Source organism: Leucoraja erinacea, unplaced genomic scaffold, assembly GCF_028641065.1.
Source record: "Leucoraja erinacea ecotype New England unplaced genomic scaffold, Leri_hhj_1 Leri_936S, whole genome shotgun sequence".
NCBI lineage: Eukaryota > Metazoa > Chordata > Chondrichthyes > Rajiformes > Rajidae > Leucoraja > Leucoraja erinaceus.
Window position 1 is genome coordinate 16916 of NW_026576879.1, and position 18823 is coordinate 35738.

Consider the following 18823-nt stretch of genomic DNA (forward strand, 5'->3'; position numbering starts at 1 on the left):
GAATTTGGCTGCTGCTGCATTCCCCTGATGAGAAATCTCCCTCAACAGTATCCAAAATGATATACCTGTTTAGGAGGGAGATGACCACAGGGGACTCCTGCACTACCTGCCTACTGCTTTGCTGGCTATTGGCCACCCGTTCCCGTTCTGTCCTCTTACCTTTTACCTGCGGTGTGACCAACTCACTGTACATGCTATCCACGACTTTCTCAGCATCGTGGATGTTCCAGTATGAATCCAGCCGCAGTTCCAATCGTTCAATGCGGTCTGCCAGGAGCTGCAGCTGGACACACTTCCTGCAAACGTAGTCACCTGGGACACCGACCATATCCCTGATCTCCCACATGTTGCAGGTTGAGCAAACCACGGGGCCAATCTCCACCGACATATCCTACTCCCAATTGAACTATATTAAATATTAAAAAAACACAAAACTTTATCCGTTAAACTTTACTAATAAATACTGTACCCTTAACTCCCAGAATCCTTAACTCCCAGAATCCTTAACCTAAAGGCCGAAATGTAAAAATGTAAACCAATCACAGGCTTCCCCCAGACTCCTTCACTGGAACGTTGGCGATTTGGTTACAGCGCAGGTACTCCTCCCCCCTCACCAACGGCTCCCTGGGCCACTTTTGTATTTTGTATAAAAATCCAAACATTTTGGAACGAAATATTTGAAATCTTCACAAAATGATTTAAAATAAAACTTGTACCAAAAGCAGAATTGATCATTTTTTGGAATATCGAAAGGTAACCCCGAATTAAACGTGTTTCAAAAGAACTTACTTAATTACGGGCTAATAATGGGCAAAAAGATTATACTCAAATTTTGGAAAAATGCTCCAATACCAACAGGATTTCGTTGCTTCAGGTGTGATAGAATTGGAGGGGCAAGAGGTGGTATGTGCTCCATTGCTAGTCAGGGAGGATATTACAGCAGTGCTTTGGCAGGATAGATTGGAGGGCTCGTCTAGGGAGGCTATTTGGTTGGAACTGAGAAGTGTGAAAGGTGTAGCAACACTTATAGGGGTGTATTATAGACCGCCAAATGGGGATCGATAATTGGAAGAGCAAATATGTAAGGATATTAGTAGTAAGCACAAAGTAGTGATTGCGGGAGATTTCAACTTTCCACACATAGACTGGGAAACACATTCGGTAAATGGGCTGGATGGGTTGGAGTTTGTAAAATGTGTGCAGGATAGTTTTTTGCAGCAATACATAGAGGTACCTACTAGAGGAGGGGCAGTGTTGGACCTCCTGTTAGGAAATGAGACGGGACAGGTGGCGGAGGTATGCGTTGGGGAACACTTCGGGTCCAGTGATCACAATACCATTAGTTTGAATATAATTATGGAGAGGGTCAGAACTGGACCTAGGGTTGAGATTTTTGATTGGAGAAAGGCTAACTTTGATGAGATGCGAAATGATTTAAAAGGAGTGAACTGGGACATTTTGTTTTATGGGAAGGATGTAGAAGAGAAATGGAGGACATTTAAAGGGGAAATTTTAAGAGTACAGAATTTTTATGTTCCTGTTCGGTTGAAAGGAAACAGTAAAAATTGGAAAGAGCCCTGGTTTTCAAGGGAAATTGGACATCTTGTTCGGAAAAAGAGGGAGATCTACAATAATTATAGGCAGCATGAAGTAAATGAGGTGCTTGAGGAGTATAAGGAATGTAAAAATAATCTTAAGAAAGAAATTAGAAAAGCTAAAAGAAGACATGAGGTTGCTTTGGCAAGTAAGGTGAAAGTAAATCCAAAGGGTTTCTACAGCTATATTAATAGTAAAAGGATAACGAGGGATAAAATTGGTCCATTGGAGAGACATTGTGGACAGCTATCTGCAGAGCCAAAAGAGATGGGGGAGATATTGAACAATTTCTTTTCTTCGGTATTCACCAAGGAGAAGGATATTGAATTATGTGAGGTAAGGGAAACTAGTAGAGTAGCTATGGATACTATGAGTTTCAAAGTAAAAGAAGTACTGACACTTTTGAAAGTTATAAAAGTGGATAAGTCTCCAGGTCCAGACAATATATTCCCTAGGGCATTGAGGGAAGTTAGTGTAGAAATAGCCGGGGCTATGACAGAAATATTTCAAATGTCATTAGAAAAGTCCCCGAGGATTGGCGTACTGCGCATGTTGTTCCATTGTTTAAAAAGGGTTCTAAGAGTAAACCTAGCAGTAGGAGACCCAGATTAGCAGCAAGCAGTAAAGGGCTGCCAGAGTATGGTTCTATGGAAGAGCCTGTGATACCCGAAAAAGGGTTTACTAAGCGTAGGGCTATAAGAGAGCCAGCGCAAGAAACACCTGAAGATGAAATACCAGGTGAACCCCACTATGAGGAGGAATATCCAGAAGATTCTGATATTGAATCATATGAGGACCAGACCACAATAATAGAGCTCAATGTACCAGGCGTGGCCCAAAAATTCTCGTCCCAGACTGAAGGGACATCCATTGGCAGAAGAAATAGCAGCATCTATTAATTACCTGCTTTCCCATCACTTAGAAGAACTAATGATGGATGAGACTATCAATAAATATGATATTCTGCAGAATTGCACACTGCTAGCAGTCCTAGCAGTAAACAGTGTAATATGGGGCTATTTGGACACCGCAGTACGTGCACAAGTAAAGAGGTTACAGCAGGAGCTGAGATTAATGGGGTCAAATATTACGGCGTTTGCGAGAGACCTGGAGGAAGGACATGTGACACCGTCACAACAGGATGTTTTGGGACTAATGTGTAATGAACACTTCGAAATAAACTGTATTCGTAAAAGTGCTATAAGACCTAACATACATCCTAAGTTTGCAGGGCTCTGTAAAGCATCAAATATACAATTGCCGAACTTACTCTTTGGAGAAGATCTAGCCAAAAGGGTGAAGTCCTGAATGAAGAAGCAAAAACCGTGGGGATGATTAAACCACCGATATTTGGCAGATCAGTTTGAAGGCAATATCCATACCGAAGGGTGGCTGGAGCTGGTGAAGAAACAGGTCGTTCGTACCCATATACGCGTTATTGGCACACTGCTCCAGGGTGTGGAGGACATGGCATTCCCACAAGAGGCAAGGTACAACATGTGACACCAGCAAACCCTGAGGTAGGTGGGTCTGGTTCGGAAAGAAACATATTAGATGTTTCAAATTCGCAAATTGGGGTAAGGTTACAATTCTTTCTAAAAGAATGGCAAAAAAAACATCTGATGCATTTGTACTGTGCGTATTATGGGGTTCAGAATTGAATTCTACCCACATTTGAATGCTCCTACTCAACATGTTCCAAAGCGAATGCATGTTTTCTCTAAAGAAGAGAATAGAAACATTCAAGTAGCACTTGACATATTAAGTATGCATTAAATTAATGCATTAAAGGCCGATAAATCCCCAGGGCCAGATAGGCTGCATCCTAGAGTATTTAAGGAAGTAGCCCCAGAAATAGTGGATGTATTAGTGATAATTTTTCAAAACTGTTTAAATTCTGGAGTAGTTCCTGAGGATTGGAGGGTAGCTAATGTAACCCCACTTTTTAAAAAGAGAGGAAGAGAGAAAACGGGGAATTAAAGGCCAGTTAGTCTAACATCAGTGGTGGGGAAACTGCTAGAGCTAGTTATTAAAGATGAGATCGCAGCACATTTGGAAAGTGGTGAAATCATTGGACAAAGTCAGCGTGGACTTATGAAAGTTAAATCATGTCTGACGAATCTTATATAATTTTTCGAGGATGTAACTAGTAGAGTGGATCAGGGAGAACCAGTGGATGTGTTATATCTGGACTTTCAGAAGGCTTTCGACAAGGTCCCACATAAGAGATTAGTATACAAACTTGAAGCACACGGTATTGGGGGTTCAGTATTGATGTGGATAGAGAACTGGCTGGCAGACAGGAAGCAAAGAGTAGGAGTAAACGGGTGGTACACCAAATTGCTGGAGAAACTCAGCGGGTGCAGCAGCATCTATGGATCGAAGGAAATAGGCGACGTTTCGGGCCGAAACCCTTCTAAACGGCTCCTTTTCACAATGGCAGGCAGTGACTAGTGGGGTACCGCAAGGCTCAGTGCTGAGACCCCAGCTATTTACAATATATATTAAAAGATTTGGATGAGGGAATTGAATGCAACATCTCCAAGTTTGCGGATGACACAAAGCTGGGGGGCAGTGTTAGCTGTGTGGAAGATGCTAGGAAGCTGCAAGGTGACTTGGATAGGTTGGGTGAGTGCGCAAATACATGGCAGATGCAGTATAAAATGGATAAATGTGAGGTTATCCACATTGGTGGCGAAAACAGGAAAGCCGACTTTTATCTGAATGGTGGCCGATTAGGAAAGGGGGAGATGCAACAAGACCTGGGTGTCATGGTACACCAGTCATTAAAAGTAGGCATGCGGGTGCAGCAGGCAGTGAAGAAGGCGAATGGTATGTTAGCTTTCATAGCAAAAGGATTTGAGTATAGGAGCAGGGATGTTCTAGTGCAGTTGTACGGGGCCTTGGTGAGACCACACCTGGAATATTGCGCACAGTGTTGATCTCCTAATCTGAGGAAGGACATTCTTGCCATTCAGGGAGTGCAGAGAAGGTTCACCAGACTGATTCCTGGGATGTCAGGAATTTCAGATGAAGAAAGACTGGATAGACTCGGTTTGTACTCGCTAGAATTTAGAGGATTGAGGGGGGATCTTATAGAAACTTACAGAATTCTTAAGGGATTGGACAGGCTAGATGCAGGAAGATTATTTCCGATGTTGGGGAAGTCCAGGACAAGGGGTCACAGTTTAAGGATAAAGGGGAACTCTTTTAGGACCGAGATGAGGAAAACATTGTTCACGCAGAGAGTGGCGAATCTCTGGAATTCTCTGCCACAGAAGGTAGTTGAGGTCAGTTAATTGGCTATATTTAAGAGGGAGTTGGATGTGACCCTTATTGCTAAAGGGATCAGGGGATACGGAGAGTAGGCAGGTACCGGATACTGAGTTGGATGATCAGCCATGATCACATTGAATGGCGGTGCAGGCTCGAAGGGCCGAATGGCCTACTCCTGCACCTATTTTCTATGTTCCTATGTAAGTAGGAAAGGGGTTATTGAAAAGACAATTTATCAAAACCACCAATTTATATCTAGTATTTTTCTAGAGCAAAAAAGGATGGTGGTTGTAGAATTTTCCTTGATCTAACAAGTCTTAACCCTTTTGTACAGTATAAACATTTCAAAATGGACACATTTATTAATGCTATGCAGCTCTTTTCAAGGGAAGGCTATATGGCCAGCATTGATCTGCAAGATGCATATTACTCTGTGGCTGTGCATGGTAATGATCGTAGATATTTGAAATTTAACTGGATGAATCAACAATGGCAATTCAAAGCATTGTCAAAGGTTTAACCTCAGCCCCTAGACTGTTTACAAAATTGTCAAAACCAGTCTAAGCATTGTTAAGAGCCCAGACTCATTTGGTAATGGCTTATTTGGATGATATTTTAATTGTGGGTGTCACTGAAGCTACAGCAAAAGCATCAGTATCAGGTCAAGCTCACATTTCAAAGCCTGGGTTATTTAATACATCCAGATAAATCCAGACTGTCTCCAAATAAAACAATTGATTGGGGTTCACTATAAATTCAGAACACATGATAGTGATTTTACCCAAGGACAAAAGGCTGCAGTTAATTGAGGGTTGTAACAAACTCATCACAGAGCATCAGCCATCAATTATGCAAGTGGCAAGCTTACTTGGCAAACGTATTGCTTCATTTCAGATGGAGTTTAATGCTGATAAATGTGAGGTGCTACATCTTGGCAGGACAAATCAAAATAGAATGTACATGGTAAATGGTAGGGAATTGAAGAATGCAGGTGAACAGAGGGATCTGGGAATAACTGTGCACAGATCCCTGGAAGTAGAATCTCATGTAGATAGGGTGGTAAAGAAAGCTTTTGGTGTGCAGGCCTTTATAAATCAGAGCATTGAGTATAGAAGTTGGGATGTAATGTTAAAATTGTACAAGGCATTGGTGAGGCCAATTCTGCAGTATGGTGTACAATTTTGATCGCCTAATTATAGGAAGGATGTCAACAAAATAGAGAGAGTACAGAGGAGATTTACTAGAATGTTGCCTGGGTTTCAGCAACTAAGTTACAGAGAAAGATTGAACAAGTTAGGGCTTTATTCTTTGGAGAGCAGAAGGTTAAGGGGGGACTTGATAAGAGGACTTTAAAATGACGAGAGGGATAGACAGAGTTGACGTGGATAAGCTTTTCCCACTGAGAGTAGGGAAGATTCAAACAAGGGGGACATGACTTGAGAATTAAGGGACTGATGTTTAGGGGTAACATGAGGGAGGAACTTCTTTACTCAGAGAGTGGTATCTGTGTGGAATGAGCTTCCAGTGAAGGTGGTGGAGGCACGTTCATTTTTATCATTTAAAAATAAATTGGATAGTTATATGGACGGGAAAGGAATGGAGGGTTATGGTCTGAGCGCAGGTATATGGGACTAGGGGAGAATACGTGTTCGGCACGGACTAGAAGGGTCGAGATGGCCTGTTTCCGTGCTGTAATTGTTATATGGTTATATGGTTATTTCCAGCTGTGCAGTTCGGTCCACTGCATGATCAGCAAAAAGACATTCGGGACATTTTGATAGGCCCATGCAACTATCAGCAACAGCAATTGCTGGTATACAATGGTGGATTAAGAGTGTTTCCTATTCTTCGAGGAAAATTCTGGTTGAATCACCTGCTATCATTCTGTAGACTGATGCAAGTGCGCTAGGTTGGGGCGCCACTGATACCATTACCAGCTGTGGAGGTAGATGGAATGTGGAAGAGGAACCTTTGCTCGAAGCACATGGAATTAACTATCTAGAATTATTGTACATTTCATGGGCTTAAAGCTTATTGCTCTAATGTGCAAAATCTGCATGTGCAGGTTCAGATTGACAACACTACGGCAATAGCATATGTCAATCATATGGGTGGAATCAAGTCAGAAGCTTGTGACAGATTGGCAAACATTATCTGGCATTGGTGTATTATTTGAAACAATACACAGGAAGGCCGTCAGCATCCATAAAGACTCATCACACCCCTGTAACGGACTGTTTGAACTACTTCCCTCCGGCAGACGTTACAAGGCCTTCTACGCCCGAACCTCCAGACTCAGAAACAGCTTTATTCCAAGAGCTATAGTGGCTCTGAACCGGCCCTGCTGAGTGCCCCCCCCCCCCCCTGGACTGTCTTCCTCGGATGGTCACGACACACAGCTTATTTATTTATTTTACTTTTCTTTTTCATCGGTTGGAGCTGCATACTAAATCTCGTTGCACTGACGTGCAATGACAATAAAATATATTATTATTATTATTATATTATATTATTATTATTATTATTATTATTATTATTATTATTATTATTATTATTATTATTATTATTAATATTATTATTACATTGAGGCTACCAAGGACTTAAGAGGTGCAGAATCAGCATTGTGTATCAGCCATAAAAACATATAACAAAGTGCCAGTACCGACTATTTCCAGGTGGCTGAAGCAGGTGCTGTTGGATGCATGAATTAATACTGACAAATTTAAAGCTCATACCACCAGGGCGGCAGCAACATCGGCGGCCAAGGATTTGGACGTTCCAATAGACCATATCCTCGCGGCCGCAGGAAGGGCACGTGAACATATGTTTCACAAGTATTACCATAAAGGGATTACAGACCCTGGTGTATTTGGTGGTGCTGTTTTGGATTCAATATTAAATCTTCCCCAGTGACAAGATAGGGGACGAAAAATGTTTTATGATAAATAAAAACCAGTAACTGATTACATTGATGTTACGGTTGTATGTTATTGACTGTTTTCACTCATTTAGTCAATCAAATGCAGTGAGACGCCTGGATTGAATCTACGGCATGAAATCACAGAAGCTTTAAAATCTTCACGTAGTCACTCACGTGACTCCGAAGTAAAATAGTAAGATTAAACGCGAACTGACCAGCTTGAAGTTTGATCTTTATTTTATGAGGAGTTACGCTGAGGGACTACGTGCCCTCCGCTCCCACCCTCATGAAGATCAAATGTAAGTTAAGTTTGTCTCACGTAGCTTACTATTATGCTTCGGTAATTATCATCTGTGATTTCACACCGCTGCTTTGAAGATTGACGCATGTGCACCTGGACGGGGTTTTCTTCACGAAGTCCCTCAACGTAACTACTCAGAAAATAAAGATCAAACTTCAAACTGGTACGTTCTCGCTTAATCTTACTATTCATCACATGAACAAGAAAGGCTATTATGCATGATAAACTGCTCTTAAATGTATTAGGATCCTAAAATATAGACATATTACTTATTAATACTCATAGAGTTGTAGCGGTATGGAATGAGATTCCAGTGGAAGTGGTGGCGGCATGTTCGTTGGTATCATTTCAAAATAAATTGGATAGGCATATGGATGAGAAGATACTGGAGGGTTATGGTATGAGTGCAGGTGGGACTAAGGGAAAAAGTTGTTCGGCACGGACTTGTAGGGCCGAGATGGCCTGTTTCCGTGCTCTAATTGTTATATGGTTAATTATCTTTGTAGTATAAACTACATGAATATACTAACATTGTGTGGGATGAGAGAGAAAACAAAGGTGAGGTGAGGCATCTAGATGGGCATCTAAACCGGAGGAAGGCAGATGTTGGAGTTTGAAATCCAACGAACAACTTCCACACAGAACACAATGAACTCGCTGCTGGAAATAAACAAGCTTCCTTATCTGATTAGAATGTTGGGTTTGTGCCCATATTCCTTCGCATGCACAAGGATGTGCAGAAGAGGTTGTGGGAATCGGCAAAGTAAGATTAGACTTATTACCTCTTGTCTGGGAACATGTGAACGGTGGATGGTAAATGTAAACATGAAATAGCAGAGCAGATAACGAAGCTTGTTTACTCTTCTGTGAGGAGTTACAGAGGATCTCTCGAGCCCCCTACTTCTAGTAGCGTAGATATGTTGCAGTAAATGGGAGGCTTATGATTGGCTTGGAAAGGGGATGGTGGTGTGGGAAAGATGAGATAGAATAATGTTAAGATACCCTTATATTGTGTTTGACTTTTATTAAACATCTGTCTGACTCGTATTAATCATTCTCCCACACACCCCTCCTCCACACACCCCTCACCCACACACCCTCCCTTCACCCACTCCCCCGACATCCTCCCACCCCCCCTCTCCCCCACACCCCCCTCCTAGATCCCTCTCCCACTGTAATGTTTGCGACCAGGTAAGGTCCTTTAAAACACGTCCGCCACCGAATAAGATATGTTTAATCTGCAATGACTGCTATTTATCTTGAAGGTCACTCAGTCACGAGGCTCAGGTACTTGAGGCTTTTTGCCTTTCACAACAAGAGACATTTATTTCATTGGAAGAAAACTTGGCTCCAGCGGGTTGACGAGCAAAAGTCCTTGTTTACTGCAGCTGGAGTTCACCAACGGTGGAGAGCGAGATTCCAACATTCGGGGTTGAGGGGGAATGGCCCGGGGACGGAAATCAGTGACTCCGGTTTAATCCGGATGCCTTTCGCCAGCGAGAAGAAGACAGAGGAATGATGAAAAGATGCCCCACGATGGGGGATGTCTCCTTAATTTGGAGAATTCAATGTTCATGTCATTGCCGGGCTCGAAATTAACGGTTGCCCAGCTGCCATTGACCACTCAAAGCACCGCCGGGCAACCTAAACGGCGAGTCATTTTGCCCAGCTTGGCAACCAGATACTCATTTGTACCGCAGGTCAAGCAGCATCTCTAGAGAAAAGGAACGCAATGTTTTCTGCCGATGGTGACGGCTGTATTGCGTGGGAAAGATACTAGATGCGGGGTGACGAAGGATTGAAGCGAATGACGGCCCCCAAACAGCGGCTCCATCTCCTCCTCCTCCAGTACCCCGCTCGCCCTGATAGCGGCCGCTGCCTGCAAACCCGCTAATGGTGCAGTTTCAAAACAAACCCTCCCGCACGCTGGGCCGGGAGGGGGGAGGACGAAGCCTCGGCGTGCGGGAGGGTTTGTTTTGAAAGTGCGCCATTGGCGTGTTTGCAGGCAGCACCCGCTATCAGGGAGGAGGAGGTGATGAAGCCGCTGCTGCTGCTCTGTGGGACCTGTCATTCGCTGACACTTCTGAAGCAGCTGCACCATAGATCCTATGGCTATAGGATCTTTGAGCTGTACCGCCCTGCCCCGCACCTTGCTGTTGGCTGGCAGAGGAGGGAGGCGGTGGTGAGGAGTTCCCAACGGCCAAGGCAGCGGGCGATGTTGTCCGAGCACTGTCCCTCCTTCCTCCATACCTCGCCCCCTTCTCTCTCTCCCTCCCATGTACGCCCCCTCCACCCCACTCCCCCTTATCCTGGCACCCCTCTACATCCAGCACTGATCCCCATTCCCGCCTCCATTCAGTCCTCACTGACATCCCCTGTGCCCCCCTCCCCATCCACCCCCCCCCCCATCTATTCATCCTGCGCTGATCACCCAATCCACCTCACATTGATTCACCTGCCCCCCCCCCCCCCCCCATGCATCCTACACTGGATCCCCAATTCACCCTGTACTTACCCCTTTCCCATCCATCCTGTACTTCTCCATCTATCCTGTTCTGATCACCCATCCATCCTGTACAAATCCACACATTCATCCCGTATTGACTCACCCTCCATTTACCCTGCACCTTCCCCTCATTCATCTTGTAGTGATCACCCATTCATCCTGCACAAACCCTCCGATCCACACTGTACTGACCTCCCCCTCCCATTCATCCTGCGCTAATCTCCCCTCCCCCCATCCATCCTGTACTGATCCTCCCATTCAAGAAGAATGGGGGGAACAGTCTGAAGAAGGGTCTCAACCCGAAATGTTGCCTATTTCCTTCGCTCCATAGATGCTGCCTCACCCGCTAAGTTTCTCCAGCACTTTTGTCTACCCCATCCATCCCGTACTGAACCCCCCCATTCAACATCGCTGACATCCCCCGTGCTCTCCCCTCACAATTTTACCTACTCCAACCAACACAGACTAATTCACCTGCCTCAATCCATCAATTCTGCACCGACTGCCTTCAAACACCACTCCCCCCTATCCCCCCCCCCCCCCCCCCATCCATCTATCACCCCAAACTGATTCACACACACACACCCTCCCTGTCTCTATTGTCCTGGAAATGTCTTCAGAGCGAACATTGACTATGTTTGATAACGGAATGCAATCAAATGGTTTTAATTCCCAATCTTATTATTTGTTTTAATCCATAAAATGGATTAATTACATTGTGAACACGTGAAACATTAAAATCACAATGTTCGATTGTCACTGCTACCATTGACACGTTATTACAGAATTCATTTAATGGCAAATCACTGCTCTTAATATGGAACATCAGTACTGTAGTTATTTAATGAGCAACATTCACAACAATATGTACGCATATATGTTACCTTGGCCCAGGATTTATTGACACAGGTTGATCATATGCTGAATAATTCAACCACATTTTTGTTTGGAAGTGGAAATAACTAATTGAAATTGCATTAATTGCAATGTGTAAAAATAGTTGAGATACTGTCTTATAATTTTGCTACATATGATTGTGGAATATATCATGTTTTGATTGGTGAATATTTAGTGTGTGACTTTATTTGAAGCAGAAATAATATGTGAATGCTTCATTGATTATAATTCCGACTGGTAACTACGCACTTCGTCCGAGCACATTATCGCATGCGTCATGCAAGCCATCTTAAATGACCACCCACTCATTTGGCAACCTAAAAAGCTGCCAAGGTTGCCCGGCTGGCAACAGGGAAAAAAAGCGAAACGAGAGCCCTGCATTGGGCTGTAAGTTATGAGGTGCTGTGCCTCCAGTTTGAGTGTCACCTCACTCTGGCTATGGAAAAGGCCCAGGACAGAAAGATCAGTGTGGGAGTGGGAAGGGGAGTTAAAACGGTTGGCTACCAGGAGATCCAGCAGGCCTTGGCGGACTGAGCACAAGTGTGGGGTCAAATGCACGCCTTGTCGAGATACAAGGAACAGCAGATGCTGGTTTATAAAAAGAGACACAATCTCCTGGAGTAACTTGCATGTATGGAGAGCATGGACAGGCAACATTCCAGGTCAGGACCCTTCTTCAGACTGCTTGATGTGAGGGATGGAGAAAGTTGGAAGGAAGAGGTGGGAGTGGTCGCCATAGATAGCCTTCCCTCTACAAATGTGGACTGACCCACTGAGTTCCTCCATTTCTTTTGAGCGAATGGACGGGCGACGTATTGAGTCAGGACCCTTCTGCAGACTGATTGGAGAGGGTGGGGGGAGGAAGCTGGTAAAGAGAGATGGGGGCTGGAAGAAAGCCTGGACACAAAATGCTGGAGTAACAGCGGGATAGGCAGCAACTCTAGAGAGGAGGAATGGGTGATGTTTCAGGTTGAGACCCTTCTGAAGTGATAGTTGGATATAGGTGAGGGAGGCACAAGATACTGCAGATGCTGGAATCTTGCATGGAGCACAATTTAGTTAGATGCACAGAATCTAGAGTGTTGGAATTGAGTAGCAATGTTACAATATCTACCTTCAGCTGCGCTGCAGTTCTGCCACTGGCCGTGTGCCGACTTTGGCACCATTGAGGGGGAAAGCGGGGGGAATTAAAATGCCGTTTTCTCCTACCTGTCGGAGTCAGGCTGTTAAGCTGCTGAAGAATAAGCGATCCGACTTCCGTTTACGGAAGTTTTTTTTTTAAAGTTCGGGACAATTTAATCCCTGGGGTAAAATAAAAAGCTACTTCTAACGCCGTCAATGCCTACAAGTTAGGGCTTTATTTTTTGGAAGGTTACGGGGTGACTTTATAGTGGTCTTTAAAATGACCAGATAGACAGAGTTGATGTGGATAAGCTTTTCAGGATGAGAGTAGGGAAGATTCAAACAAGGGGACATGACTTGAGAATTAAGGGACAGAAGTTTAGGGGTAACATGAGGGGGAACTTCTTTACTCAGAGAGTGGTAGCTGTGTGGAATGAGCTTCCAGTGAAGGTGGTGGAGACAGGTTCGTTATTATCATTTAAAAATAAATTGGATAGTTATATGGACGGGAAAGGAATGGAGGGTTATGGTCTTGAGCGCAGGTATATGGGACTAGGGGAGAATATGTGTTCGGCACGGACTAGAAGGGTCGAGATGGCCTGTTTCCGTACTGTAATTGTTATATGGTTACAAAGGGACGGATCTCAACTAGCGGACAAAACACGGGGCAAGTCGTGTATTTTACATATAAACTTGTTTCTTAGGATGACGTTAATCAAAATTTCCTTTGCTATAATGTGATTTTGGCCCCAGACGAACCGGCAGTGTTTTTCCTGCCGATATGGGTTTCAAATTCACTGCAACCGCAATGTTCCAATTGATCGCGTTCCACAAAAACCAACTCGTAAGATGATTAAAATGCCCATTAAGTTACAGGAATTAAACATTAAGGGTTATGGTCTGAACGCAGGTATATGGGACTAGGGGAGAATACGTGTTCGGCACGGACTAGAAGGGTCGAGATGGCCTGTTTCCGTGCTGTAATTGTTATATGGTTATTTAATCCATTCCATTTGGCCTATAAATTCATGATAATGAGATTTAAAAATAATGTTATATTGTAAATTATTTTGTGAATGTTATTTGGACACTTAAGCTATTTAAAGATGTTAACCTTTTCTTAAGAAATGGATAGATGTTTAGATCCAGTAATTGAATTTTGTAATTAGCTACAATTGGGTAACTAACTAATTATATGCTTTAATTTCAGACCATCCAAGTAAGATTGTTTCATATTTGTTTCAGAATGCTTCAATCTATAGTAACTGAAAATTTCATTCAGTTCTCTTAATTTTTTCAAGAAGTTATGGGCTTTTGACTGTCCTCGATCACAGCTTTTGAGTTAAGTCAATGGAAAATCAATAGGGAGCAAGATGCTAATTTCAGAGTATGAAAATGGCCATAACGTTTTTAATACCGAAGATATGAAAGTGTCAAATTAAACTTCTCTCTTTTTTTTTTTTTTTTTAATATTGTATTTACTAGAAGTGAGTACAATGCATTGGTACAAAAGCAATGTTAACACATTACATTCTCTGTACAACTTCCCTTTTTTTTAAAGAGAGAAGTGAGAAAGGAGAGAAGAAAAAGAGGTTGTGAAAAGTGAAGAATAGATTAGTGAGCGTGGGTGAAAAACCGATAATGAAAAGGTGAAAGAGAAGGAATAAGTGAAGAAGGAAAGCAGGAGTGAGATTTGCCACAGTGAGATGATTGTTTTAAAATATTCTAAATATTCTAAATCATCTTTCACCCATACCTGAAACTGTTGGTTTTCATACTATGTCACCACATGAATGCAAGAAATCAATAAATGGGGATCAACTCCTTAAGAATAGGTCTTGTTTGTCTATTAGGAGGAGTCTCATTTCTTCCAAGTGTGCTCTGTCCAGCATATTACATCCACATTTTAAATGTTGGTATATTAGCATTTTTCCAAAATTTAAGTATACGTTTTTTTGCTGTTATTACCCCATAATTGAAAAATGAGTTTTGGTGTGTATTTAATTTGTTCCCATCTCCACTTACACAAATTAAAGTTATTTTTATGCTTTATCTGATGGGATAAATTGCAGACTTAAATTTTCTAATCTCAAAATGGTGTAACATTGCTAAATTGACTATCCCAACAGTTATATACAGGCATTAAGAGGGAACTGCAGATGCTGGAGAATCGAAGGTAGACAAAAGTGCTGGAGAAACTCAGCGGGTGCAACATTTATGGAGCGAAGGAAATAGGCAAAGTTTCAGTCTGAAACCCTTCTTCAGACTGGAGGAGCGGACAAAGGCCTTGCCAGAGCTGGCAGGTGAAGGGGCGCTGGCCGGTGTGGTCTCGCCGGTGCTGCCACAGGCAGGACATGCGGATGAAACCCTTGCCACACTCAGCGCACACAAAGGGTCTCTCCCTGGTGTGTATCCGCTGGTGTTCCCGCAGCCCCCATGCTCTCTTGTCACAGTGGGAGCAGCTGCTCGTGGGTCCGCCGGTGCTGCTGCAACTCCCGCGAGCTGTCAAACACCTCACCACAGTACGGGCAGTCCTAGGGTTGGCCACTGGTGTGCACGAGCTGGTGAGACAGGTCTTGCGAGGCCATGGCAAAGCGCTGTCCATACACCGGGCTGGGGACGTGACGGTCGCCGGCGTGCAATTGCTGGTGGGACAGCAGCCTGGTCGAACGGGTGAAGCGCTTGCCGCACTGGGCGCAGGTGTAGGGGCGCACGCCGGTGTGGGTACGCTGGTGCTTCAGCAGGCTGCTGGAGCGGGTGAAGCCCTTGCCACACTGGGGGCAGGTGTAGGGACGCTCGCCGGTGTGGGTGCGCTGGTGCTCCAGCAGGCTGCTGGAGCGGGTGAAGCCCTTGCCGCACTGGGAGCAGGTGTAGGGGTGCATTCCGGTGTGGGTGTGCTGGTGCTCCAGCAGGTCGGTTGAGTGGGCAAAGCACTTGCCGCACTGGGGGCAGGTGTAGGGTCGCTCACCGGTGTGGGTGCGTTGGTGCTTCAGCAGGTTGCTGGAGCAGGTGAAGCACTTGCCGCACTGGGCGCAAGTGTAGGGGCACTCGCCGGTGTGGGTACGCTGGTGCACCAGCAGGCTGCTGGAGCTGTAGAAGCCTTTGCCACACTGATCGCAGGTGTAGGGGCGCTCGTTGGTGTGGGTACGCTGGTGCATCATCAGGTTGCTGGAGTGGGTGAAGCCTTTGCCACACTGATCGCAGGTGTAGTGGCACTCGTTGGTGTGGGCGCGCTGGTGCATCAGCAGGTTGCTGGAGCTGGTGAAGCCTTTGCCACACTGATCGCAGGTGTAGGGGCGCTCGTTGGTGTGGGTACGATGGTGCATCAGCAGGTTGCTGGAGCTGGTGAAGCCTTTGCCGCACTGGGAGCAGGTGTAGGGGCGCTCGCCAGTGTGGGTGCGCTGGTGCATCAGCAGGTTGCTGGAGCGGGTGAAGCCCTTGCCGCACTGGGCACAGGTGTAGGGGCGCTCGTTGGTGTGGGTACGCTGGTGCATCAGCAGGCTGCTGGAGCGGGTGAAGCCCTTGCCGCACTGGGCACAGGTGTAGGGGCGCTCGCCAGTGTGGGCGCGCTGGTGCTCCAGCAGGCTGCTGGATTGGGTGAAGATCTTGCCGCATTGGGCGCAGGTGTAGGGCCGTGCACGCGCCTGTGCACCTTCAGGTGGTTGGGCGACTTGAAGCCTTTGCCGCAGTCGGAGCAGGTGAAGGGCCGCTCGCTGCTGTGCACCGGCTGGTGTGCCCACAGCCCCGACAACCGGGCAAAGCTCTTGCCACAGGTGGGGCAGCCATAGGGCCTCTCGCCCGTGTGAACCCGCTGGTGGATCTCCAGCTTGCTCGGGCTCTGGCAGGTCTTGCCACACACGTCGCACTCATAACACTTCTCCTTGTTGTGCCCCGCCATGTGGTCCTCCATCGAAGCTCAGCCCCTCGAAGCTCAGCGAGCAGATGGAGCGGCTCACCTGCCCGCCTTCAATGGCCGCTCAGGTCACCGTCTCTCCGTCCACACCAAAGGCTCCTAAACTGTGCAGGAGGGGAACACAGAGGGGCAAAAAGCTGGCAAACACGACATTACTAACACGAACATTACTTGTGTTTGATGGGGCTGTGGGGGAAGGGCAAGGAGGTGAGAGGCAGGCAGATGAGGGGGGGGGGGGGGGGGGGGAAGGGGGATGGAGAAGGGGGATGAGAAGAGGGGGTGAGGGGAAGGAGGGAACCACTGGAGAGGTGGTGAGGAGGCAAGTGGGGAAGGGGATGAGAACAGTGGAAGTGAAGGGAAGGGAGGAGAGCGAGGGGAGCGTGCTGGAAGAGGAGGGGTTGAGAAGGGGTGGTTGGGGAGAGGAAGTAAGGGGACGGCCCTGCCCCATGAAGTACCCCCGCCCTACGCCTTGAAAGGGGAAGAGTGGGATGGGGATGGAAATGGGGAAAGGGAGAGTTTATTGATTATTTACCTCTTATATTCACTCAGACAAAGGTTTATAACATTATTTACCTCAGTTTTCCTCCCAGACCTGTAGTTTGTGGAAATGTTTTGATTATTAACAGAGCGGGGGGGGGGGGGAGGAGGAGGAGGGAGGGAGGGAGAGGAGGGGGAAGGGAGGGAGGGAGAGGAGAAGGGGGGGAGGGGGAGGGGGGGAGGAGGAAGGGGAGAGGGGAGGGAGAGAGGAGAGGGGGGGAGGGAGAGAGAGAGGGAGAGGGAGAGGAGAGAGAGAGAGAGAGAGAGAGAGAGAGAGAGAGAGAGAGAGAGAGAGAGAGGTCGTGTTTCTCAGCTCCAGTGGCTGAGAGGTTTTAAGTGGCCTTTCAAGGTTTTTTGGTGGAAGGAGAACGAAGAGAGGCAGAGGGGCTTCATAGTTTAACTTATTGTTGGACTGTTGAAACTTTCCTGTGCTTTAAAAATGCCTCCACAAGTGTGAAAAGCCCTGAGATTTCTCTACATTGTCGAGGGAGCGGCTGCCATTGGCGGACTGCCAAGAGTGCCTGGAGAGCGAGGGTATGAAGTTTTTGGTGTCTTTGTCGTGTTTTTGGCACTGATTCTCTGCCCTAAAGTCATTTTGCACAGTGCGGCTGCCTGGCTTAATGTGAAGAAGGTGCTTTTGGTGTCAGCAAGAAAAGGCGAGGTTTTTTTTATCGGCAGTGGAGTGAACTTGGAGGATTTTCTACTTTCAGCTGGAGGACTTTGCTTTTTGAGGATTGCTTTGGACTGTGACTGTCCCTGGGAATTGATTTGCTGAGCTGCTGGGGTGCCGGGAGCTGGTTTGTGCCTCTATCCCGGATGGCGATGGCGGGGGCTCGGCCGAAGGCGAGGAGCTACGCAGTAGCGACATCAGCAGCGGAAGCGAGGACATCTGAACATGAGCCTCATGTTGACTTGGACTGGGACAGTTTTGGTATCTCGGTTCAAACTGGGCCCCAGATGTCCAGGGGATCAATTACGAAGGCTATGAATGCCCTTCTTGGTAGGGGGGCTATTGTCTCTTCCAAGCTCGAGAGGGGAAAGGTTGAGATGATATTGAAGACCCGGGAGGATGTGGTCAAAGTGTTGGAGAGGGGGATTTCAGTGGGGGGGGTCCATATACAGGTGGACCCATGGGTGTCCAGGGTGAGACCGGTTCTCCTGCAGAGTTGCCCCACATGTATTCCGGATGCGACACTCATTCCACACCTGTCTCAGATTGGGGAGGTGCGGTCTAAGTGCTTTAGGCTCATGCACCCTGGGGGGGACCCGGAGGAAAAAGGGATTTTTAGTTTCAAAAGGAGGGTGTTCGTGAAGGTGGGGGAGGGGGAAGGTGATGAGGGGAGTTTCGAGGTGGAGTGTAGGGGTCTCCCCAGAACCGTGCGTTGGAGTTGGGGAAAGGCACGGTGTCATGCGTGCAGTGGTTATGGACATCTCCGAAGGGAATGTCCTAATCAAGGGGTCGCTGCTAGAACTTCTCGCGCAGCGGCCCAGGAATGCACTGCTGGCCCATCAGGGGGTGCTCGTCAGGTCTCGGAGGGGCGGGGTGGAATCGCTGACCTGGCAGGGGCTGCCGGCTCTGCCTCGGTGATCCGGGGCAGCGGGGATAGCCCTTCTGGGTCTGCAGTTTCAGCCTTGGGGACCCAGGGCAGCAAGGGCCCCCGCCCCCCACATCCTGAACCTGAGGGGGTGGCTGAAGGTGAGACACAGGGTGAGGGGGGAGAGAAATGGGAGCAGCAGAAGAAGCAGAAGAAGAAT

General features: G+C 46.5%; 1 pseudogene; it reads right to left on the bottom strand.

The window, feature by feature from the left end:
- Positions 1–12312: 12312 nt before the first annotated feature.
- On the bottom strand, positions 12313–16572 carry LOC129695082 (zinc finger protein 229-like; annotated as a pseudogene).
- Between the last annotated feature and the right edge of the window lie 2251 nt (positions 16573–18823).